Genomic DNA, 25,348 nt, shown 5'->3' with positions numbered 1-25,348 from the left:
GCGCAGCCGAAGGGGGCAAAGCAATGGAGGCATCAGGACGATAGGGGTGCATGAAAGAGCGGCGACCCAAAATGGCGGCGGGCCGCATGGGGTCGGTAGGAGCACCGGGGGCCAAGACAGCGTACAAGGACATCAAGGCGTCCAGGACATCTCCGAGCGTGGGCGCTCGAGCACACGCCCAGGCCTCCGCGCAATCCAGCCAGCAAGGTTCGTCGGTGCAGAGCGGATCACCCCCCACGTTGTTGGTAGCCATTTTGTGAGTTTCGCCGCCCCGCACTCCACCGTGGGCCCCCAAACAGTTCCCAAATGTAGGACTTTACAGACCTCCGGAGGTTCCCAACAACGGCCTCACCGGCACAGAACGATCAGGCGCTCAATGGGGGGGGGGAGTGTGGAGTAAACTACAAGTTCACCACACCATATCATCCACAGTGCAATGGTCTACTTGAAAAATGTAACAAGACCATAAAGGGTATGATTAAGGGTCTCCCTAAAAAGCTCAGGCGGAGATGGGATAACCTGCTACCCTGCCTTTTGTTTGCATACAGGGAGGTTCCACAGAAGGGGGTTGGCTACAGCCCATTTGAACTTTTGTTTGGACACCCTGTTAGAGGACCACTTTGTCTGGTGAAGAAGGGATCGGAGTTACCTCTCAAACCCCCTAAACAGGATATTGTGGACTATGTACTTGGTCTCAGCTCCCGGACGGCTGAGTACATGAAAAGGGCATCCAAAAACCTTGAGGCTAGCCAGAAATTACAGAGAGCCTGGCATGATCAAAAGGCTGTACTGACTGTTTACCAGCCAGGACAGAAAGTGTGGGTGGGTGGACCCCACACTATTGTTGAACAGAAGGGAGAGGTTACCTATTTGGTAGATCTTGGAACTTTCAGGAGCCCTCATAGGGTGCTTCATGTCAACAGATTGCAACCATATTTTGACAGAGCAGACATAGGCTTGCTCATAGTTACTGATGATGGACAGGAGGAAGAGAGTGACCCTCTCCCAGACCTGCTCTCTCAGAACCCTGATGATGGGTCAGTTGATGGAGTAGCCTTGGCAGGCAGCCTCACTGACCAGCAGCAAACTGACTGCAGACAAGTTCTGCAACAATACAGACATATGTTTTCACTGACTCCAAGTCAGACTACCTGGTGCACTCATGAAGTGGACACTGGGGACAGTCTGCCTGTTAAAAATAAGATTTATAGGCAACCTGATCATGTCAGGGACTGTATCAGGACAGAAGTCCAGAAATGTTGGAATTGGGAGTATTTGAACCTTCAGATAGCCCTTGGGCTAGTCCAGTAGTCTTAGACCAAAACTTCACACCCAGAGTGGTAAGAGAGAGATGAGGTTTTGTATAGACTGCAGAGGTCTCAATGCAGTCACTAAGACTGATGCCCATCCAATACCCAGAGCCGATGAGCTCATAGATAAGTTGGCATCCACCAAATTTCTGAGCACATTTGATCGAATAGCTGGCTACTGGCAGATTACACTAGCTGGTGATGCAAAGCCAAAAACAGCTTTTTCAACCACTAGTGGACATTATCAATTTGTGGTAATGCCCTTTGGTCTGAAAAATGCACCTGTCAAATTTCAAAGGTTGGTGAATAAAGTCCTAACAGACCTGTAAGACTACTGTGCAGCTTACCTTGATGATATTGCTGTCTTTAGCTCCACCTGGGAGATTCACCTGATCCACCTGAAAAATGTTTTGGAAGCCCTGCAAAAAGCAGGCCTAACTATCAAGGCTACTAAGTGCCGGATAGGGCAGAGTTAGGTTGTGTACCTGGGCCACCTTGTAGGTGGAGGCCAGGTTTAACCATTGCAGATCAAAATCCAGACCATAATGGACTGGGTTGCTCCAACCACCCAGATTCAGGTCAGAGCTTTCTTGGGCCTGACTGGGTACTATAGGAGATTTGTCAAGGGGTATGGTTCCATAGTGACACCCCTGAATGACTTAACGTCTAAAAGAATGCCTAAGAAAGTTCCGTGGACAGTCAGCTGTCAAAAGGCATTTGATGACCTGAAGCAGGCCATGTGCACTGCGCAAATTCTGCAAAGTCCTAACCACTCCAAATAATTCATTGTCCAAACAGATGCATATGAGTTGGGAGTATGGACTGTGCTGTCACAATTGAATGATGAAGGTCGGGACCAGCCAGTCGCTTTTATTAGCAGAAGGCTGACCCCTAGAGAGAAACGTTGGTCAGCTGTTGAGAGGGAGGCCTTTGATGTGGTTTGGGCTCTGAAGAAGTTGAGGCCATACTTGTTTGGCACTCACTTCACAGTTCAGATAGACCATAAGTCCCTCTTATGGCTATAACAGATGAAGGGTGAAAATCCCAAACTACTCAGGTGGTCCATTTCCCTACAGGGGATGGACTATACAGTGGAACATAGACCTGGGAGTAACCATGCCAATGTAGATGGACTCTCCAGATATTTCCACTTAGAACATGAAGACTCAACTGGTCAAGGTCAGTTTAATGTCCCTGCGTTGGGGGGGGGGGGTTGTGTAGGAGAGTAGGGTCTGCTTCCTATGGTTACCCCCACTTTTTGCTGTGTTTCACTTGATTTTCGACTTTAGTATGGCTGTGGCCCTGCTAATCAGGACCACAGCCTAGCTGTTCTCTCTCTAAATTGATTGCATGTACTTTAGGTACATACCAGATTGGCTACTGGGTCACCCTTAATGGTCCCTGTATATGGTACCTTAGGTACCCAGGGCATAGGGACCCCAGAGGCCTACCAGGGGCTGAAGCATGTATTGTGCCACCCCTGGTTAGCCTTCCAAAATGACACCACGGTCTGTACTTACAGCCTGTGTAAGGTGGTGTAAGCACCCCTTACTTAGATATAGTATACCTATATCTACCCTTACACATAGACACATATTAACCAATAAGTCACTCCTATGGAAGGCCTTGACAATCCTGGAGACAGAGTGCTTGGTTTTGTGTGAGAAGGTGCCCTAGCATGAGCTGAGCCCCTCTGCAGCTTTCAGAAATATCTCCTTATAGCTATTCTATGACATAGCCATACCATATACTCTTATGTGCATTATAATCCTCGTGGTAAATGCTAACCTTAGTTTGGCTTCTATCAAAACATGTTGTGTAAGGTGTCAAACGATTTGGAATACTACCCCCCCCCCCCACCCCCCTCCGCCAGTTCTGGCGGCTGAGGTAGCATTCCACCCTTCAAGAGGGAAAAGAGATGTACACACTGGTATCCCCGGTTAAAGTTAAACAGAGCCCCAGCATCACAAAATGGGTGCTGCTGCCACAGACACGAGTCTGACCTCCTGTTGATGGACGAAACTCCTGCAGGGGAGGCCTGGACAATAGGTTTCCTGTCTGGGGAGGTGCCAGGCTTTAGTGTATTGGGGCAGAGTGGGTTGCATTCAGTGAATGCTTTTCAGACACTGTCTGGGGCAAACAAGGTGCTCCATGCATTTCCAAGTTCAAACCTGTTTCTGGGACACTCAGGCCCAGCTCTGGCACGAAACTGGTCAAAGGGGAAGGGGTGTAACCACCCCCTCCCCAGGTCCACCCATAGGTGGGACCTTGGAGTTAGCCCAACCCCTAAACTTAGTATAAGTATAGGAACCCAGTCCCTAGAACTTTAGATTACCCTGGACGAAACTCTGAAGAAAAAATCCTGGACCTTCGACATTTCATTTCGACTGAAAAACTGAAGAATCTCCCTTGGGGTCAAGGAGTGACCCCCCTGTTCAAACAGGCACCAAAGAAGCATCTTTGCCAGTCTGCATCTTCGAGGCTCCCGCCGGATCCCGAAGAATCTGCAACACAGGACACATTCTTCCAGACATCTCTGAAGCTGACACGAGTTTCCAGCAGAGCTGAGACCTGTAGCTGACACGAGAGACGTGGGACCGGAACTCCTGGACATCCTGCATTTTTGCGACTGAACCTACTTCCCAAAGTTTTGCATTGGGGTATTTGAAGCCCCTGCCCCGAGCACCTTTTGCACCGAAGTACAGAGGCCAGCACTCCACGAGTGACCCGTGAGTCCCCTTTCTTCCCCGCAGCTCGAGGCTCCTTCGGGGATCCTAGTCCGTTGGCTAGTGGGCCCCCACAAAGGACAATCCTTTGTTTCTTGAGCTTTCCTGGTTGCTCCAGACAAGCTCTGACTCCCCTCCAAAGGGTGAGTCCCTCAGACCTTGCTGGTCTGCACCGAAGCCAATCTTGTCATCTTGCGTAGGTTGCTGTTGCCAAGGCTTGTTGGGTCCAATCCGGATTCTGACGCTGCAGCACTCAACATCCTTTGTGGGACAGCTTGAATCCAGCTCCTGGTCATCTTCGACACCTCCTGGTCCTCGTGGCTGAAGAGTCAAGCTTCACCTGCTTCACTTGAAAGCACCCGACATCAGCCTTGCATCTTCCTGTCGCCATCCTGGTCACTGGCTAGTGACCCAGACTATGTCCCCTTTGCTTTCAGTTCTTCACATCTCCGATCCACCCTTGGATCCACCCGGACACTTTTCCTCTGGTCGCCTGCAGCATTTCTCCGCAGCTCTCCATAGGAATCGATGACGAAACCCGACACCAAAAGACACCTATGCAGCCGGCTTCCCTGGGTGAGGTAACACGAGCACTCCAGTGCTCCCGTGGGTCTTGACTCTCGAAATGTCCTAGTCTAAAAGGGTTCCATCGTAGTTCACCTCTAAGTGACCTTAATCTTTAAAATTGTAACATGTTCGTTCTCCATAGAAAGTCAATGGTGATTCGCGGCTGAGTTTAGACACTGCACGTGTCCCCGGTGGATCTCCTGTGTCCCTACCTTGGGTGGTGCCTGGTTTCCCCAGCGGTTCATAACAACAAATTGTACTGGAGGGTCTGACAAGGACAAATATGCAGAATGCAAAAAACACTGGAAGCAACCTATCAAACTGTGTATCTCTTAACTAAGGTCATCCCCACAATGATCAAGAGAGGATGCCCATTAGTCACCACATGGAGCCGCCCTTCATCATTTGGGTTTCCCACAAGACCATAACCAAGATAGCCCTTAAACTTTCACGGATGGGGGTCCAGATGGTGAAAAGGACACCCACCGCCGATCAGTTGGGTCACAATAAGGTCTCGCCACTCAAATCGTGTGGAGCATTTTAACAAAAAAAGGTGGTGACTAATGTTGCAGTGGTCAAAAAAGTGTAGACAAAAAAGTGATTTTAAAATAGGATAATGGGGTACTAATAACTTTATTCTGGTGTTACCCACTTGTCCCAGATTAAAAAGTAGTCAGTAGCAGCCACTATATTATGGTCTGCCTGAATGTTCTAGGTGGTCGACATGTTTCAGCATTCAAAGACCAACTTGTCAATGCTTTCTTCAGGACCAATATAAACTGATAGCTACTGCATATAAATGTGAAAATCAAAAAACAAACAAAAGATACAGAGATCACCTGGTTAGCTAGGTGTTCATGTCGTTCTCCGTACTTCCCTTCAAGTATTTACGAACTTGTAAGAGGGAAAGACCTCACCCCACCTGGCCACGGCTCAGGAAAAGGGAAGCACCGCTCTATCCGTCGGTACTCCTTGGTTCGGCATCCCCAGCGGTTCTACAGGCCCTAGGCCTGGCTTCTATGCCTCACGTGGTTCTTATACCACTATTTTAGTGTATGGCTTGTGATGCCCCTAGGGCATAACGTATACTGTGCAACTTATCGTATGCTAATTAAGTTCCTTGTATTGTACTTTAACCTCTGACCTAATAAAGAGTCCAGAGGGGTTGTGTTTAGAATAAATACATATATATTTGATATATCCCTTGTGTGGTGTACTTTCATTTGATCATTCAAGAGATTATCCCCCAGATTCATCATTGTCCTCTTTTGCGATAAGTACGGAATCGCTATTAAAGACTCGCAAAATGGGATGCATGTAGAAATCGCAATTAATCGCAATTAATTTTGCGGTTTCTACTGCTTCCTTATTTGCGATTAGCTAATTTCTAATCGCAAATAATCGCAAATAGGGAATGGCTTTCCCATTCATTCCTATGGGCCTCAAGGCCCATAGGAATGAATGGGGAGTCATTCCTTATTTGCGATTAGCAATTAGCGAATCGCAAATAAGGAAGCGATTTCAAGGGTGCCAGGGTGTCCAAAGGACACCCTGTAGCACCCCTGAAATGCAAATGTACACAGGTGTTGCGCACACACATTTCCAAAGGACATGTGTGGGTGTAACATACAACTTAGAAAAATGCACTAAAGTGCATTTTTCTAAGTTTTCGCTATTTACCACGAAGTTACACTTCGCGGTAAATAGCGGCCGCATATTGCGAATTCGCAATTTTAAAAAGGTTCATGAATAGCATTTAAGGAATCTCTAATTGAGATTCCTTAAATGCGATTCTTCGCAATTTAGCGAGTTCTGTAATTGCGATTTTTGCATTTGGGATGATGAATCCCAAATGCAAAAATAGCGCTCGCAAAGGGCCGATTCTCAGAATCTGGCCCTTTGTGAGACGATTTTACTTTGATGAATCTGGCCGTATAACTGGTAAAACAACTTGCTTAACTCGCCTCTAAGTCTTAGCCTGAAGGCTGCTCTCCACAGCTACCACTAAGATAGCTTTTTATAAGGTTGACTTCAAACCTACCATCAATAAGGGTCGTTTGGACTGGTGCAAGGTGCCCACTAGAATAGTGGACATCATATGCCAGGCCAACTTCTCACAGGATAACATTGCAAAACTCAGAAATTGCACAGTGTACACTTTTTAAAGTGAAAAGAATGTATATTTAAAAAGGTACTTACCAGAATGATTTTTTCCCTGATGCCTTTTTGAGTAATTTGTGTCATTTATTAATCATTGTGTGTATTTGCTAATATCTTGTACTCCTCTGTGTTAAGCCTAAGGCTGCTCAACCATACTACCCCTAATAGAGCACTTTGGGATTGTATAGCAAGCCCCTATTTACTCATAAGGGAACCCCTGGACTCTTTACACGGTATATCCTACTTTTTGGTATATCACATAAAGAGCCAACTTCATACAGATATTAAGACCCGGGTGTGCATGAAGAGCGTACTATGATAGTCCTAGTAGTGTCTTCTCACATCTAAAACCAAAATCCAGTTTTAGGCAGTCTGTACGCGCAAGAAACTCAGACACAGAAATCTGGTAGAACAAAAGATGAGTGCTCAACAACCAGCCAGTGGTGCACACAAAGTGCTTTGCCATTCCGTTTCCCTGCTGTGAATGGTGCCCCAAATGTTATATGCAAAACCCTAGCAGACCTCTCAAGCAGGTCTTGACACTCCAGCAGTATCTGACACTGTGATACATTTACTATAACAGTTAGACACAATTTTACTTGACCATGAAATTGTATTTGTGTTAGACTTGGCATCTTTTGGCGTGTTTCCCCTGAGTTTTTGCTTCCTGACCTCCCGGTTTTTACTCTATTTTTGCTGGCGTGGTGTTTCTGCGCACTTTTCTCACTGCTGATCAGTGGTAAAGTGCAAGTGCTCCTATAGTAAAATGTGTTATGGATTGGTGTTTCCATGATTGGCCTATTTGATTTATGTGTCAGTCCCTAGCAAAGGGCACTGCACGTACCAGGGCCCATAAATCAAATGCTGTTGGTGGCCTGCAGCACTGGATTGTGCCACCCACACAAACAGCCCGTAAAGTGTAACTCTGGCCTGCCATTGCAGAGCCTGTGTGCAGTCTGAGACTGCCATGTCGACTTGGCAAGTGCACCCACTTGCCAGTCCCTAAACCTTCCCTTTTCTACATGTTAGTCACCCCTAAGGTAGGCCCAAGGTACCCCTGTGGACAGGGTGCATTGTAGGTGAAAGGTAGGACATGCCCTTGTGTGTGTGGCATGTCCTGGTGGTGAATTACAGCCAATTTCGTTTTTCACTATTGCAAGGCTACCTGTACCCTTAGGCCAGAATGGGCAGTTTGATTATAACATCTTATAATCCTAACTGACCCAGGGGACATGGTAGAAAAACAAATTTAATATGCCTGAACTCAGAATGATAAAATACATCTTTTAGTGAAGTTGGTTTTAATATTCTGTGTTTGAAAATACCACTTTTAGAAAGTAGGTATTTTCTTGCCTAACCACCCAGCCTGCCTCTGCTAGGTTGTGTATTGCATGTCTGGTTTGTGAGTGACAGGGGCTGGGGTGGCTCCAGGAGACAGGGTGAGTCAGCACTAGGCTGAATAGACCTATCAGCATTGGGAGTGGTGAGAGGAGTACATCTGGACCTGAATAGGTCTGTGCCTGCCTTCCACAATGCTGGCTCCACCTCCTGCGGTGCGTCTGATTACCCTGGCCCACACTGACAAAGGAAGTTGTGCAATGGCAGATTGCACCCAGAACTGGTTTGGACTAGGTACAGACACTCTCTGCCTTCAGAGAACAAAGGATTAGGTGGTATAAATATTGGGGCCCAGACACCAGAATTTTAGAACTCTTTTGGACTAAGACGACTGCCAAGAGGAAGAGCTGGAAAAAGCTGTGAGGAGGAACTAACACTTTGCTGTGTGCTTTGCTGTGTTGGCCTGCAGTGGCTGCTTCTGTCTTGGGCAGTGAAAGGACTGGACTGAACTTTCAGAAATCTACTTTTGTGAGTTTCTCCAAGGGCTTGAGGTAGGGCTTGCCCCCTGTTCAAAAAGTCTCAAGAACAGCAAAGACTTCGTTCTTCTGCCCTCAGCACTGGGGACTGTGTGTTTAGTGCTGCAACAGAAGAAAAAGCAACCCGACAGCGTCCACGACACCACTACCTACTCCGGGTCCTGACGGCACCACAGAGGGCACCGCCGCAACGTGACCCGGTCTCACTGAAGATGCCTGCTGATGACACCACCGAGCCGCTGCTCGCACCGCGACCTGCGGGCCCGCACTCCGCACCACCTCTCTTCACGACGACGCCTTGGTATCCCTGACGATGCCAATCCACGCTGAAATCGACGCCGCTGCTTGCACCGTGCTTCGAGGGCACTGCTAGTAAAGTTAGACGAGGCACCGCCCTCATCCCGCACCGCAACCTTGGCCCACCGTCGCCGGTGTCATCGACTCCAGTTCGTCAGCCGACAACAGCGCTTCAGCAACGACGACGACGCTGCTTGCACCGTGACCTGCCAGCACCGCGACGAGCGCTGCATTCACTTCACACCGCGACCCTGATCTTACCGACGTCGCCATCTGATGCCACCACCGAGCCGCTGCTCACACCGTGACCTGAGGGCATCTCATGCCGCACTGCTGCACTTCGCACCGCAGCACCCGACGCCAGCGCTCCTCTGACTTCAACAGAGAGGAGTACGATCTGCAATGCGTGTGACTTCGAGGGCCCGACGTCTCCTGCACCGACCTCTGAAACCGACGCCTGCGGACGCCATGCTTTCGGAAGCTCAACGAGAGGCCGCCGACGCCCTGCATTTCTGTTTGCGGGTTTCCCGACACCGTAGCTGGCCTGCAACGCTGCAGTCAGCCAGAACTGTTTGGATTTGTTTGCTCACTACGCCGTGATAGCCCCGGACAGAGCTATCGACATCAAGGAACTGTTTTTCAAGGTTATTTTGATAACTGAGGATTTTTAAGTACTGTATTGTGGATTTTTATAATTTTTTGTCTTGTCTTAAGTATATAAAAATACTGGATATTTTTCTAAACTGGTGTGGTGTCCTTTTGTAGTGCTTACACTGTATTACTATTGGTTATGTGCAAATGCTTTACCCACTGCCTCTGAGATAAGCCTGACTGCTCGAGCCAAGCTACCAAGTGGGTGAGCAGGAGTTATTTTAGGAGTGTAACTCCCTTATCCTGACTAGGAAGAAGGATCCCTATTTGGACAAAGGTGCAAGCCCTTGCCAACTAGAGACCCTCATTTCTAACAATTTGTCTAACTGTTCAAAAGAACCTGTGAAATATTTTTCTAGCTGCTACAAAACTGAAATTATTATTATAGGGTGGAAACAACCAGCCAGGCAAAAGTGAAAAAGAGCTTTTAGGTCTTTTCACGGCAAGATGTGGAACTTGAAAGTTTTACATGTGTGTGATGGGTTAATGTGTTGACAGCATTGACCTTATGAAGCTGAGGATATGAGGATAATTGTGTTAATAGTCTATATTTAATACTTGCATTGCTGAAGAGTTACCAAGACGTATATCAAAACAGAGTATTGGTCATTATTCATCAGTCAAGACCCTTTGGCTGCCTTACTCCTGACTATGTGAGATCGGTCAGGCAGTTATTTGTATCTGTATTAATTGAAGAGCAATGGCATTTCTAGAAAACACTGTCTACTTATTGAGGAAAAGTTATCTGCTGCAACAGCTTCAGACTGTTCCAGTTGCACATGCTGTGCATTCGTCAACAATCAAGATGTTTGGAAAGGTATATTGTTAATATGAATATATCGATTTTTGGGTGTTCACAATAAGTGGGTGGATGTGACTCATGATGGCATTGACTCAAAGCCCAAAATGCCCCACAACTCATTTGCCATCTTTAGATTTGTATGATAGGTATGCGGAACAAAAGGAGCGGTACACTAGGGCATGATCAGCTGCGAAGTCAAGACAAAAGGAACACGGCACATCATGCAATGATAATGGTATATATCTATTTCCACGTTGTGTTAATCTGCCCCCTTTATAAAAAAGCCAGAGCAAGGTGGATTCGGCAATTATGTAACAACTTGGGTCTCAGGAACTACTTAGCAGTATATAGGATCCTGAAATATGATTCTACCCCATTGATTGCCTTTGCCACCTCAAGGTTTCTGTTTTTAATGTGGTGCACTCGCAGAGCTAGGATTAAGGTTCTAGAAAGTCCCTGTAGTTAGGTTGCTGTATAACAACTGCTATGAATGATAAGTATCCCTTGCTCTTAAATATCTTTGTTAATTGGTGTTCGCTATATACTTCCTTCCCCATTTTTATTGTTATTGCCATTTTAATATCTTATAATATGTCCTATTTGTATTTTGACTCCACTCGTACTTTTAACCTGGTCTTATGTAAAGCTTTATATTATCCATTCGACCAATAGTTTTAAACTTTTAGATTTTATATTGTCTTTTGTACTCTGCTTTTATGGTTGAAAACTGCTGAAATAAAGCTTTATTGACTGACTGATATATCTATTTCATATTATACATTAACCAAAAGTGTGTGGAGGAAAGAGAAGCAGGCGGGACTGGTTTATGATTGTCAATGTATTTGAGATTTACAGCTTTGAAAGCATGCAGAGAGAGTAAACCTCAGAGATCAAGCAGGAGGGCATAAATGTAAAGCACAACTAAAATAAAAAATGAAGGATAGTCTTGATTGTGCATGGGGTGGTGCTTGTGAACACTGAGGTGTGCAGTTTAGCAGAGTGAAAAGGCTGGGTGGTAAGTTGCGACATTAGTAGAGGTTAGTTGTCACAACCCCCGATTAGAGGATCACAGGGCATGAAGGAGCTACTGGGCCCACCCGTGGGGTTGAGGCCTTTACTCCTGATGTCCCAGGCCCCATCCTACTATGGATCCTGAACAACTGGGACAAGTGCCAATTCAGCATTTGACTTTCAGCTGTACCATGTGTCCAAGGCTTCTGAGTGTGTGTTTGGGGGTGGTGGGGGGAGGGGGGGGGTTTAGCTGGTGGGTAGACAAAGGGATGTAAACACAGGCTCACCTCTAAAAATCAAAATACGTTCAGCAGCAGCAATAAACAACAAATGATTGTACAGTCCAATACTGGCTTTTAAGGAAAAAGCAGAATTTATATAAACACAGGGAAAAATACAACATTATCAAGCAATACACAAAGTCCCCTGAGGACAGGGCTCTAGTGTTTCATACTGGTCCATGAGTTTCACACCCCTCTCCTAGCGGTAATACCCCACTAGTAGTATGAGTGTTAGGAGTCCCACTTTGACTCAAAAGTCAAACGTGTTCCAAGGCTGAAGCACTATCTAGCAGGTAAGGTCCCCCGGGCTGTCTGGCCCGTCAATTAGTCTTACCTGCACCATCAGGATCTGAGCCACCCGAGTCGCTTAATGTGCTCCCTTTGCAGGCGCTGAAGCTGTAGTGGCTGCCTCCAGAAGGTCATACGTGCAGCCCTGGAGGGCTGTGGTTGTGTGTCCTTAAGTTTCTCACATGCAGTTCTGCAATGGCCAATTGTTGCTCTTCCAATGCTGTTAAGCTTCTCAAGTTCTTCCCCACTAGTGGATTGGGGGATGATGGGGGAGTGGGTTGCCAGACCCCACTACACACCTTGCCTTGTACCGAGATGCTGCCCCCCCCCCCCACATACAGGGTCCCCTGGCACAAGGGCTGCAGCCCGATCAGAACAGCAGCAATTTTTATGGCAGCCCCTCGTGGCATATGGAATTGCTGACTTGGTCCCACATACGGGCTAGAGGCCAAGCAGAACAGGAGCATTCTTCAAGTGGCACCACATGACATACAGGGTCACTGACCTGGTAACTCTATGTGGGTAGCGACCCGATCAGTACAGCAACGGTCACGACTCACTTCATGGCCATTCTCCTCTGGCATACAGGGTCGCCTCCTTCTCCCTGCAGATGGACAAAGACTTTGCTACGGGGATCCAGTCGCCAGGCCCCCCCACTCAACATTGCTTCCTCATATGCTCTCCTCTCCCTCACAGGTCACAACTGGCATTGGCAAGAAGGCAGGCACTGGTACACCTGGCTCCAAGGGCATGTGGTTTTGGATTCCCAGGGTGATGTCCCCTCACCCAGGTGAGCGACTAGCAGGCCTTGGCCCCCAGTCCTGGTCACAGGAAGACATTTAGCAGAGCTAGCCCAAATGGCAGCTTGACAGCTGACAATCGTGGGGGGCTCAAACTCCCCTTTTTATAGTCCATTTCCTGGCATCAAATGTGATTTACAGTTTGAGACTCTGAAGTTGATGCCGAGGGTCTGCCTCCTTCTGAAGTACCCTCTCCTCGGCCCTGCCTTTCATTCACAGCAGGAGCGACTCCAAACCTGATAGCCCTACAACCTATGCCATAGGAGTGACTAGAGATACACTGCTGGATGTCAGCCACAGTGATGAGTGTATCAAAAGGCTAACCCAGGGCCTCTGCCCTACTCTTTAAGATTCTCTTATCAGCCCCATTTCCTACCCCCAATGACCTCTCTCCGAATCAAATAGCACCCTTTGAAGTGTACTGGACAGCCTGGCTCTCCCTTCCTTCAGTGTGTCCCACCCAGTGTACAGGAATGCAGCAATACACAAATCTGTCTGAGGAAGGATTCCTCTACCTCCTCTCCCCACGTTCCTCCAGTCAGCTCTGGGTCTCCTAAAATGGAACCCAGAGTTTTCCATGTATTATGCCCTTTACAGGACACATATACCCAGCACATGCATATAACATACACACGCTGCACAGCAGTATATCCGTCATGTATTGTACCATTCAATGGCACGCATACACCCAGCACATGTGAACCACACACACACTTCACAGCACTCTACGCCAAACCAGTGTCAGACAAAGGAGAGCTATGCACACAGCAGCTGAACTTTAAAAGAGTGAGCCTGTAGGCCTCACTTCAGTGACACAAGTATGTTAGAATTGAAAATGTTATTGTCCCCTTGCTCATGTTTTATTTTGTCTTTAGTTAGCATTCATGGCACCATTTTATTAGTAACCGCCATTCTGTTTCATGATCGAAGCTGAGCTCCTACCTTGTACTGCTTGCCTCAGCAGAAAACTGTCGACCATGCACCTTTGCTCGTGTTTCTCCAAGGCCGATTTCAGTTGCACTAATGAACGTACTCTCTATTGTAGCATACCTTAGCTTTTAGATAGACTCGTTCCCACCTTCACTCTAATGGCGAGCATGGGTGAAGTGGCCTTCGAGTGAAGATAACATGTACCCGTCCCCGGACTATAGCTCATCCTTCTGTGCGCCCTTTGTATGCTAGTGCCTGGATTGGAATTTTCCAGTCTGGGCGTGTTCTTAGAGATTTGAAATGTTTCATATCTTATGTCATGTTGTGGTGAGTCAGTCCTTCGACAGCCATCTCAAGAGGCTGGTCAGACTGGGCTCCACTGCAGTGCTATACTAATAAATAACTTGGTTTGCATTCTCTAATGTCTGACCGGCTCTTCATTTCTTTGGAAGGCTGTGAGGTGGTCGCAAGTGACCTGGGTGACACTTCCTTCATTTGGTACCCGAACAGGGACCCACCGGTTGACCCATCCTCGTCCGCAGACGAGCGGGGAGGACGGGCCGCGTCAGGTCGGATGGGCGGATCGGGGATCCCCACATGACAGAGCTTAGTTCTCGCAGCTGCCCCGCCTGTCTGATCGGGCCGTGCCTCGCCCATTGGTTATCCCGGTTGGGTCCTGAAAGGCGAAACCCTTGGAGTTCACCGTTTGGTTCGAACAGTCGGCATTGGAGAATAAATTTGTTCGACCTGTGCGCACCAGGTGATTTTGCTTTGGTTCTTTGTGAATATGGCTCCATTTTAAATATTATTTGGTATGGTCTGCAGACCGTTTGATTGCACTTGGTAGGTCTGCGGACCAATTTGGGAACAGAGTGTCAGCGGACATTCTGTCAGGCAACATAATGGATTTGGCTTCTTGGTGAAATTGCTTGGAGTTTGACTATTGGCTCTTGTGTTGTTGGTTCTGGTTTGTAACTTTGGTGCAGTCTGAGGACTGACTTTTGGTTTGTCTTTGCTTTGTACGGTCTGAGGACCGACTTTCACCAAGATATTTGATTGGTTAGTTATTCGTCTGATATGAATAACGAATCTGTTTCCCCTTTTAAGATGCCATGTTTTAGTAAGTTGTGTTGTTTGAGGTGTTGTTGCTGTTCTGCTGATGCTCGATTGGAGGAGAGGCAACCTGTGCCTCCGGAAGGCACTCCAAACTATGACATGTACGTTAAGCACTGACTTGGCCCTATTATATTTAGTACATTATTGCCCAAATATGCGAAGGACAATGCGAGCTACAGTGGCCATTAACAGGTACCTTTGACAAACAGAAATTGAATTTCTTGCAGGATAAATTGTTTGCAAAACGGAGTAGGCAGTCGATGTTTAATTATCTTAACTTGAGACTGTAGGTTCATGACATGCTGTCATTACCATATCTAGTGCACAGTTGGGGTGAATCTATCGCACTCGTAATTCAATCAATCAACAAAATTTTAACTTGCCTGTTATCATAACTTTTTATGTATTTCAACAAACAAACTTTTGAAACAAAAATTACAATGATCACAATCTATTCACAATCTTTGTGAGTTCCTTATTTCTGTTTTTTTAATTTGATTCTTAATTCGTAAGTTTTCGATCAAAACAACTTGTATGTTCATTCTGGTTTGTGACAATCATTGCTTCATGATTCACAAATATATTTACATTCTACTACGTTTTCAATTGACAGAACGGCGATTGATGAGGGTGGCCCGATGCATTTTGGGACGCCTGTCCCTTCCTCAGGGGCCTCTGTGAAAAAAACAATGTTTTAACTTTAAGTTATTTACACATGCTTATTCGTGTTAACAAAGTGATGGTATGAATTCCACATATACTTTGATGCTCTCTTAGCTTTTCGGGACGTGCAGAAGGACCTTTTAGTTATGCATAAAGATATGTACAGACTGAGTTAGGCTGTTTTCTTATACATGCAATGCTGTTGCATTGAATTTAATCTTTGGTTACTTATACAGTACTGTGCTGGGTTAAGGACTGTGAGTTCATTAACATTTAACTTGGTGTGTCTACTTCGACTCGAGGTGATATGTCGAAAGTGAGGTGTTTCCTATTGATTTAAAGATGACTGTTGTGCTCAAGGTTTCAAGTGCTGATACCGAAGTGCAAAATATCAGGGTACTCAAGGTTAGAACGTACATGCTGGGGTGACGTGCAATCCGCGTGCACAAAGTCAGAACTCTGACCTTCACAAAGAACTTGGATGCTGATTATTAGATGGTTAAAGGCACTGACAACAAGAACTCTGTAAAGCATAAACAAAAACGATTCCAAGATGGTAAGGTTGTGAGTATCCGAACGTAGAACGATCGTGATAGAGTGCCCAAAGTTAACATGCAAGGAAAAACCTGTGTTTAAAAAGAATGTCTCTCGAATGCCTGTAGTGGGTTCAGTATGGTAGGCGTGCGACGATAATTATTCGTAACAATACTGCCGGTGTTCGAAGGGAAATCTGTAAACTTAAAACGCGGTTACCTTAAGGGCATGATTATCGCGTTATGTTAAATGGTCCCAATCTTTCGATTTAAGCTCACCTTAATGTTTCTAGTCAATGGAGCGGTAAAAGATTCGTTGAGCCTCGCGTAGCAGTGTGGATTGTATGAGGTTGTATGATTGGTTAGTTATTCGTCTGATATGAAGAGCGAATCTGTTTCCCCTTTTAAGATGCCATGTTTTAGTAAGTTGTGTTGTTTGAGGTGTCGTTGCTGTTCTGCTGATGCTCGATTGGAGGAGAGGCAACCTGTGCCTCCGGAAGGCACTCCAAACTATGACATGTGCATTAAGCACTGCCTTGGCCCTATTATATTTAGTACATTATGGCACAAATATGCGAAGGACAATGCCGAGGTACAGTGGCCATTAACAGGTACCTTTGACAAACAGAAATTGAATTTCTTGCAGGATAAATTGTTTGAAAAACAGAGTAGGCAGTCGATGTTTGATTATCACCAGGTATGGCAAAAGGAAGCCAAACAGAGGCGAATGAGAGCAGAAAAGGAGGCTTGAAGGGGGAACATGCAGACGATAACACAGAAGGCAATAGCGTATGATAGAGAGAAAATAGAGAAGGGCATAGAGTGTGCTGACCGGAAGTTTAGGTTGCAATGTGACAAATCCTATGTTGCCCGAGACGAAGGTAATGCCTTTGTAGAAGACCTGTTAGATACTTGACCTCCACCTCCATATGCTCTGCAGAAAGTATATCCTGCTGTACCACAACACCAGTCCTCTGCCTCGCCTGCCTCTGTCTCTGATTCTCCTGCTATTGACCTGGCTGGCTCGGCTACAGCGCCCCCTTCTTCTTTGGCTTCATCTGTTGCGTCTACAGCGACTGCAGCTCTTTCTGCTATGCCTGTTGCTCCAACTTCTTCCCTCTCCCCATCACTTACACCTACAACACAGTCATTAATAAGTCTAGTGCCTGCCCCTTCGATTATTGCACCAGCCTCACATTTCCTCTCCCCCCAACCTCGTTGAGCATTGGGAGGCCTGTACGTGAGTTGGATGACAGGGATTGGGTGACTGGGACGCCCTAGGGTAGCTATGCGCTTTAGAAATCCCTACTCAAACTCAAACTCAAACTGCACGGGAGCAAATGGGGCGGGTGTTGATTTGGTTTGATGTGGGAGATGCAGAGAAAAGGATGGTAGCTAAAGAGGCTTCCCAGTGGGCCTGGAATCCAGTTTACATTGTGGAAGATGTGTGGAGTGTGTTGAAAGAGTACGAGCTGTTTGTATAGCAACATGCCCTTAAGCATATGTCAGCTACTGTGATTGGGTTGTGGGAGCAGTGTTTCAAAGGTGTTGCGCCCCAAATTATTTATGACATCCGGGACGTGTGTATTCTGTTGACATGGCCCCTAACAACGTTTTTAGTAATGTTACAATGTTGATCAGAAACCGAGGTAGGTTGCACCAGCAAAGTCCGACAACAGCGTCCCAGTTTCCAATGAGGGAAGTGCACCCTAGTTTTCATCCTGAGATACCGGAGCTGCGAGATCAGCATAATGCTGTTGTCAGGCTTCAAGTGGAGGCCCGTGTCCAGGAACAATGGGTTTATACTCATTGGAAAAGGAGTGAGGTTTTGTCTCTTAAGACTCAGTTACCGGACCCTAGAAAAAAATCCAACTGCATATTATAAAGAATTGACAGAGGCTGCGTCATCGACTGTGATGACTTTGGCAGACATTGAAAAGTTTTTCGGGTTATTGGTGCCCGTGGATATTTGGCGGCAAGTGCATACACAGGACCATGTCGTGGAGTTGAGTGGCATTTGGGATGAGATCAGGACATGGGATAAAGAGAAGCCTAAGGCTGAGATACTAGCTTTGCCATGGCGTATTATTACCTTCATGCACTCTCTTATTCCACCTAGAGGAGTAGATTCGTACATGTTAACGGCATGTCGTCAGAAGAAAGATGAAAGTGTGTCTGACTTTTTTACTAGGTTCGGAGGAGTGTTTTGGGATTTCAGTTGGCAGGACTTGTCAATGGAAAAGGGTGTCCGATTGTTTGTTAACAGATTTGTTACAAACCTGCTTCCCAAGATCGCAACTCGGTTATAGGCTTCAGAGAGCACTTGAACTACCTCCTCCCCATCAGTGATCTTGAGTATGGCACAGTACTATGAGCATACAGAAAACGAGGAGGAGAAGGTGGAGAAACAAAATACGAAGTTGAAGATAAAGGTGTTAATGCAGCAGGCGTCCAGGGGGAACGGTAGGGGACGAGGCATTGGTCCAGCCAGACAGCTGCCTCGCACTAGCAGAAATGCTGCACCTCTGGGGCCAAACCAGTGTGCATATTGTAAGGAGGAGGGACACTGGCGCTGTGAGTGCCCGACGTAGTTGCAGAAAGTTGCTGTCCCTAGAGGACAGGGTTCTCAAGGATGAGGTCGTGGGGCAGGCCGCCATGACGGCGGCCAGGGAGGTGAGGAACAGCCAGGTCGCTCTAATGAGAACTATTTTGATGACCCTAGGGGGCGACAGTATTACCATGATGAATACGATTTGGATGAAGTGACGGGGCTAACACATGGCTAGGAAAGCCAGGGACAGGGTGAGGGATCAGTTCAGATCCCTGTGGATCAATGCGGACCTTATGTTACAGCTGATTTGCAGGGCTCAGCTAAAGAATTCTTGGTGGATACAGGTGCAATGAATAGCTCTGTTTATCGTTCACTGGTCCCCGGGGAAGCCCTGTCTAGCCAAAATAATGTTTTGTTAGGCTTTTTAGGTATACCGGTTGTGAGCCCCATTTCCGAGCCACTTGCCCTGACTATTGGTCCTTGTTAAAAATGGGGGTCTCTAGTTGGCAATGGGTGGCGCCAATGTCCAAATAGTGACCCTTCTTCCTAAGTAAGGGCAAGGGGGCTACCCCCTTTGAAAGCCCCTGCTCAACCCTGTGGTAACGTAGCACAAGCAGTTAGGCCTATCTCAGAGGCATTGTGTGAGGCATTTATGACCATGCACAATAAGGCAGTAGCGACACCACAAAAGGACACAACTCAAGTAGGTGTAGAAAAATAGTATCTTTATCTAACGTTTAACTCAAGACTCTCAAAGCATTTTAACAAGCTACCATGCACGTACATCAGTAGGGACTTAAAACTGCAACAACGTGTTCACCAGAACGTGGCACTGACTGAGTTCAAGGCCGGGGCCTATGCGACCCGTTGCACACCAGATACCTGCCACTGGAAGGGGACTCAGCATGTAGTTTCTCAAAGAAGAAGCGGAGGCCGTGACAGGTGAACTCCCAGCAACCACAAGTCCGGGCTGCAGTAGTCTGCAGCATGCACCCACAAGGATTTGGGCACTCGGGGGCAGGCGGGCTCTCAGCGGCAGCAGCAAGCGGCTGCCCGGGCTGGTGATGGCGATGACGTTCGTCGTGCAGCTCTGTGGTTGGCTCACAGCGCAGCAGCTCTCTCTTAACTGCAGTGACCCACAGGGCAATTCACGATGATGCAATGTTGGCACAGGTGCGGGCACTCAGCGGCAGCAGCTCTATCTCGGCTGCGGCAGCCCACAGGGCAAATCACGATGATGCAAAGTCTACAAAGGTGCGGCCACTCAGCGACAGCAGCTCTCTCTTAGCTGCGGCGGCCCACAGGACAAATCACGATGATGTAAAATTGGCAAAAGTGCGGGCACTCAGTGGCAGCAGGTCTCTCTTAGCTGCGGTGGCCCACAGGACAAATCACGATGATGCAAAGTTGGCAAAGGTGCGGGCACTCAGCGGCAGAAGCTCTCTCTTAGCTACGGCGGCCCACAGGACAGATCACGATGGTGCAAAGTTGGCAAAGGTGCGGGCACTCAGCGGCAGCAGCTCTCTCTTAGCTACGGCGGCCCACAGGACAGATCACGATGGTGCAAAGTTGGCAAAGGTGTGGGCACTCAGTGGCAGAAGCTCTCTCTTAGCTGTGGCAGCCCACAGGACAGATCACAATGAGGCACCGCTAGCAAAGGTGCGGGCACTCAGCGGCAGCAGCTCTCTCTTAGCTGCGGCGGCCCACAGGAAAGATCATGATGAGGCACTGTGGCATAGGGGGGAGGGCACTCAGTGGAAGCAGCTCTCTCTTAGCTGTGGTGGCCCACAGGACAAAGGATGGTCTCGACCAGGCTGGCACAACGGTGGGCACTCAGCGGCTACAGCTCTTTTTTAGCTGCAGCGGCCCACACAGATTCAGCGATGGTTCCGAAGGTTCAAATTAAGATGGGCTCTCAGCGGCGGCAACTCTCTCTTAGCTGCGGCGGCCCACAGGAAAGATCATGATGAGGCACTGTGGCATAGGGGGAGGGCACTCAGTGGAAGCAGCTCTCTCTTAGCTGCGGCGGCCCACAGGACAAAGGATGGTCTCGACCAGGCTAGCACAACGGTGGGCACTCAGCGGCTACAGCTCTCTTTTAGCTGCAGCGGCCTACACAGATTCAGCGAAGGTTCCGAAGGTTCAAATTAAGATGGGCTCTCAGCGGCGGCAACTCTCTCTTAGCTGCAGCGGCCCACACAGATTCAGGGAAGTTTCTGAAGGTTCAAATTAAGGCGGGCTCTCAATGGTGGCAACTCTCTCTTAGCTGCAGCGGCCCACACAGATTCAGCGAAGGTTCAAATTAAGGCGGGCTCTCATCGGCTGCAACTCTCTCTTAGCTGCAGCGGCCCACACAAATTTAGCGAAGGTTCTGAAGGTTCAAATTAAGGCAGGCTCTCAGCAGCGGCAACTCTCTCTTAGCTTCAGCGGCCCACACAGATTCAGCGAAGGTTCTGAAGGTTCAGATTAAGGCAGGCTCTCAGCGGCGGCAACTCTCTCTTAGCTGCAGCAGCCCACACGCAGGGTTAACAAGGGTTACCAGTCCGCGCTCCTCGCAATAGAAGTAAAGGCTCCGGATTTCTCGACGGAGGCCTCACCTGCAAGTAGACACAGCGATTCCGGCGGCTGACAGGGTAAAGTTTAAGGTCCCTGAGACTTCAGCAGGAGGCGCTCTCGATTCAGGCCCTCGGGTATTTTCTCCCGCAAGCTTGGTGAAAGTTTCAAAAGTCCTTTCCTCTGTTCACTCAGACAGAGTTTCGTCTTGACATGCAGAAGGAACACACTTGAACCAAGTTCCAGCTCAGCATTTTATACCTAAAAAAGTCTTTGTTCTCTAAAGTCACAAATCACTCAATCAAGCCCGAACCAGTTCAGGACTTGGTTTACGAGACGACATCCTGCCCTTTCAGAATGAGGGGGTCTGCTATCAGACGTGCGGTGGGAGGTGGAGTCATCATTCACCTTGCCAGGCACGGCCCTGCTCAGATCAAAGAGTCAACCCTCCCCATGCGCTGAATGCCGATCTCTCTCCCCAGCCAGGTCTGACCCAGCTGGCCCTGCTGCTTCAAAACCAGACAGCCAATACACATACTAGCAAAGCCTACAGGAAAGCTGAGGCAAGAAAATACCACGGTTCCAGAAGAGGCTTTTTCGAACATGAAATATATAAAGAGTCCTTACTAAAAGGAGTAGCTCAATGTCCTGAGCTTAAACATATCAAATTTGAATTTGCTATCAAGTTCCTGGGTTAGATAGGATAAGGGAAGGTAATCCTCAGCCTGCCCATTGTGGCCTATGAGAATGGATAACTTAACAATAGTAAACAGTTAAATGGAGGCTAACTCGCTATGAGAACATGCTACACAGACCTAGGCATTATGGTTATCCCAATTCATACAGTCATATTTACACAGGAAGCATTTGCGCTGTGGCACTGATTAGCAGTGGCACAGCGCCCAGAGCATCTAAATCCAGCCAACATAAAAGATAGGAAGCGAACAGAGGAGGGGATACCCATGCCAATGATGCCAGGTCTAACAGTCCTTTTACTGTAGATTCGCATTTCCTATTGACATGTAATTGGCGCAAAAATCTGATGGAGTGGATTTTTTAAAGGAGTTGCACACGACTATTACTTGCTCCCCGGATGGTGTGTATATGACGAAAGGACCCAATGTAGTGAATTCCAAGCAATGTTTGTCAAAGGATGAGCCCCTTTCTGCTGAATTCAAGGATATGCCAATGACGATATGGGCTACAGGTGATACAGACATGGGGCTATTGCAAATACCACTGGTCTCTATTAGAGTCAAGGACAACGTTGATTTTCCCTGTATCCCTCAGTACAAAATACCGCTAGAAGGGGAGCGAGTGCTTTTGCAGATTATACAGGATTTGATTAAGTCAGGGGTTGTTGAAAAGATGTCAGCGAATGTGTGTAATAGCCCTATTCTTCCCATTCTTAGGATGACATCCAGCTACCTATCATTTTGAAATTGTTTTGTGTGAGGTTAATAAGATTGTGGTCCCTCAGTTCCCAGCTGTCCCCGACATCACTGCCCTCCCGACTATGATTCCTTCCTCTGCCAAATACTTTTCTGTCATCGATTTAAAAAATGCATTCTTTAGCATCCCAATACATCCAGATAGTAGGTATCTGTTTGGATTTGCCCTCGCCGGCAAAAGCTTTAGATTCTGTTGGGCTCCTCAGAGCTATACTGAAAGCCACAGTATCTATAGTCAAGCTTTAAAAGGCCAATTGGACTCCCTCATACTTCCCACTGGTAAAGTGTTATTGCAGTATGTGGACGATCTCTTGATTGCTTCTGACACTGAAGGTGGTTGCAAGGATGCAACGGTTAAATTGTTGCTACATTTGCCTCACCTCGGACACAAAGTGTCCCTCTCAAAATGTCAGTATTGTCGATAGGTGGTCACATACCTAGGTCACCTGCTGTCGTAGGAGGGAAGAAGACTAACACCTGAACGCATTAGCACTATTGTTAAAATGCCCATCCCTAAGACTCAAAGGGATGTGCGTGCTTTTATAGGTATTACTTTGTATTGTTGCCACTGGATTCCTAACTACTCCCTACTAACAAAGCCTCTAACTGCTACTAACCAATAAAGATGTGCATGAACCCTTACATTGGACGCATGAATGTCAACAAGCCTTTGAGCAACTAAAAGTTGGGCTTTGTTCTGCGCCTGTGCTTGGCACGCCCGACTACCAGAAGCCGTTCGTGTTGTACGTTCACGAGACGGATGGCTGCGCGATCTCTGTCTTAACACAGGCCTTTGGAGGTAAGCAGAAGCTGTGTGCTTATTTTTCTGCGCAGTTTGATAACGTCTCGAGAGCCCTCCCAAGCTGTCTAAGAGCAGTTACGGCCGCGGACGTATCTATTCGACAATTGGCACAGCTCGTCCTTGATACTGACCTCACAGTCATGGTACCACATGCTGTGGACACACTTTTGAACAGACCGAAGACGCAGCACCTTACCAGTGCACATCTGACTGGCTATGAGCTGACCCTCTTTGCAACACACATCACCATCAAAAGATGTGCCACTCTGAGTTCAGCCACGTTACTACCCCTTCCTTCTGAGAGTGAGGACACAAATGTGCATGATTGCATTTTCCGTACAGAGGAGGGGACAAAGGGACGGGTAGACCTGACTGATTTTCCCCTATCTGATCCCAAAGGGGAGCTATATGTTGATCGCTCTTGTTTCAAATTACCGGATGGCACCACAACAGCGGCATATGCCGTAACAACCTTTCACACAGTATTCGAGACATCATGGGTTCCCTACCAATCAGTCCAAGCTGCAGAGTTAGTTGCCCTTTTTTTCAAGCTTGTGAGCTGAGTGAGGGATTGTCTGTCAATATTTATACTGACAGCCAGTACGCCTTTGGAGTCGCTCAAATGTTGGGCGGCTCTGGGCAGAGGGAGGATTCCCGACTTAACATGGGTCAAAAATTCAGAAAGGCCCATTGATAAACAGGCTCTTGTCAACCTTACCACTTCCCATGAAGTTGGCAATAGTGAAGTGTAGTGCCCACAAGGCAATTACTGATGATGTGGGAAAGGGAATGCATTTGCAGACCTAACAGCTAAAAAGACAGCCTGAATGTGAATGAAAAGAATGTGGCAGGTCCTGCTAGGTGGGTACCTGAAGGCTAAACAGCGTTTACAACGCAACTTTTACCACGCACTACCTTTACCACGCAACTTTCACAACGCAATTCGTTACAACGAATTGCGCTGGGGGCGCTGTAGGATAGGTAATAGTTCAATTTACTATCCAACACCTTCCCTACTATCCACAGGGACTGGAGTTGGAATAGTAAATTAAACTATTCACTATCCAGCGCCCCCCAACGCAAGCCGTTGTAACGACTTGCGTTGTAAAACCTGCGTTGTAAAGGCATGCGTGGAAAAAGCATTGTGACGACATACATCCACCTGAAGTCACTATGTTTGAGGACACTTTGGACAATTTCAAGTAGATACAGAGCGAGGCAACGATTGAGGAGTTAGCAGTATGGCAGGAAAGTACGGCCCGTTTGGATGGGGATGGGTGCTGGACTGACAAGTCGGGAAAGCAGAGATGGAGGTTACCTGATGCATATGTCCTTCCTGTGGTTAATATGGCGCATGGGACAGCCCACATTAGTGTGATAGGGATATGTAAATTGTTAGATCCTGTGTGGCAGAATGACAACATCCCTAAAGTTGCTACTCATTTGGTGAAGTACTGCATGGTATGCATGATGCACAATCCCGGGAAAGGTACCCCCACACCTTTTAGCAGTTTTGCACTGCCTTCCTTCCCTTTCGATGCTCTCCAGATAGATTTCATCGAAATGGAACAAGTTAACAATCTGAAATATGTGTTAGTGGTTGTCTGTGCATTTAGCAAATGGATTGAGGCTTACCCCACTAAAGAGAATACAGCCATGGCAACGGGGAAGGCACTATTGAAAGAGTTCTTCCCCCGCTTCAGCTTGCCCCGTTTGATTTGGAGTGACAATGGAAGTCACTTTAATTCAAAGGTAATACAGCTGATGTGGCGGAGGCGGAGGTTGGATGCGGATGTGTGGGGGCATTTTTAACTGTCCTATTGTGGTTTTAACAAGTTGTAATTCGCGCTGACTGCTAGCGCCTTTTTAAAAACCTTTACCTTCTGGGCTGCATTGGTTGGATTTCGCGCTGACTGCTAGCGCCTTTGACATCTCACAACTAGTGCTGCATTGACTTGTTCGTGCGCTGATCGCTAGCGCTT

The sequence above is a fragment of the Lissotriton helveticus genome, chromosome 1_1 (assembly GCF_964261635.1).
Source record: "Lissotriton helveticus chromosome 1_1, aLisHel1.1, whole genome shotgun sequence".
NCBI classification, from domain to species: domain Eukaryota; kingdom Metazoa; phylum Chordata; class Amphibia; order Caudata; family Salamandridae; genus Lissotriton; species Lissotriton helveticus.
This window is presented reverse-complemented; position numbering follows the sequence as displayed.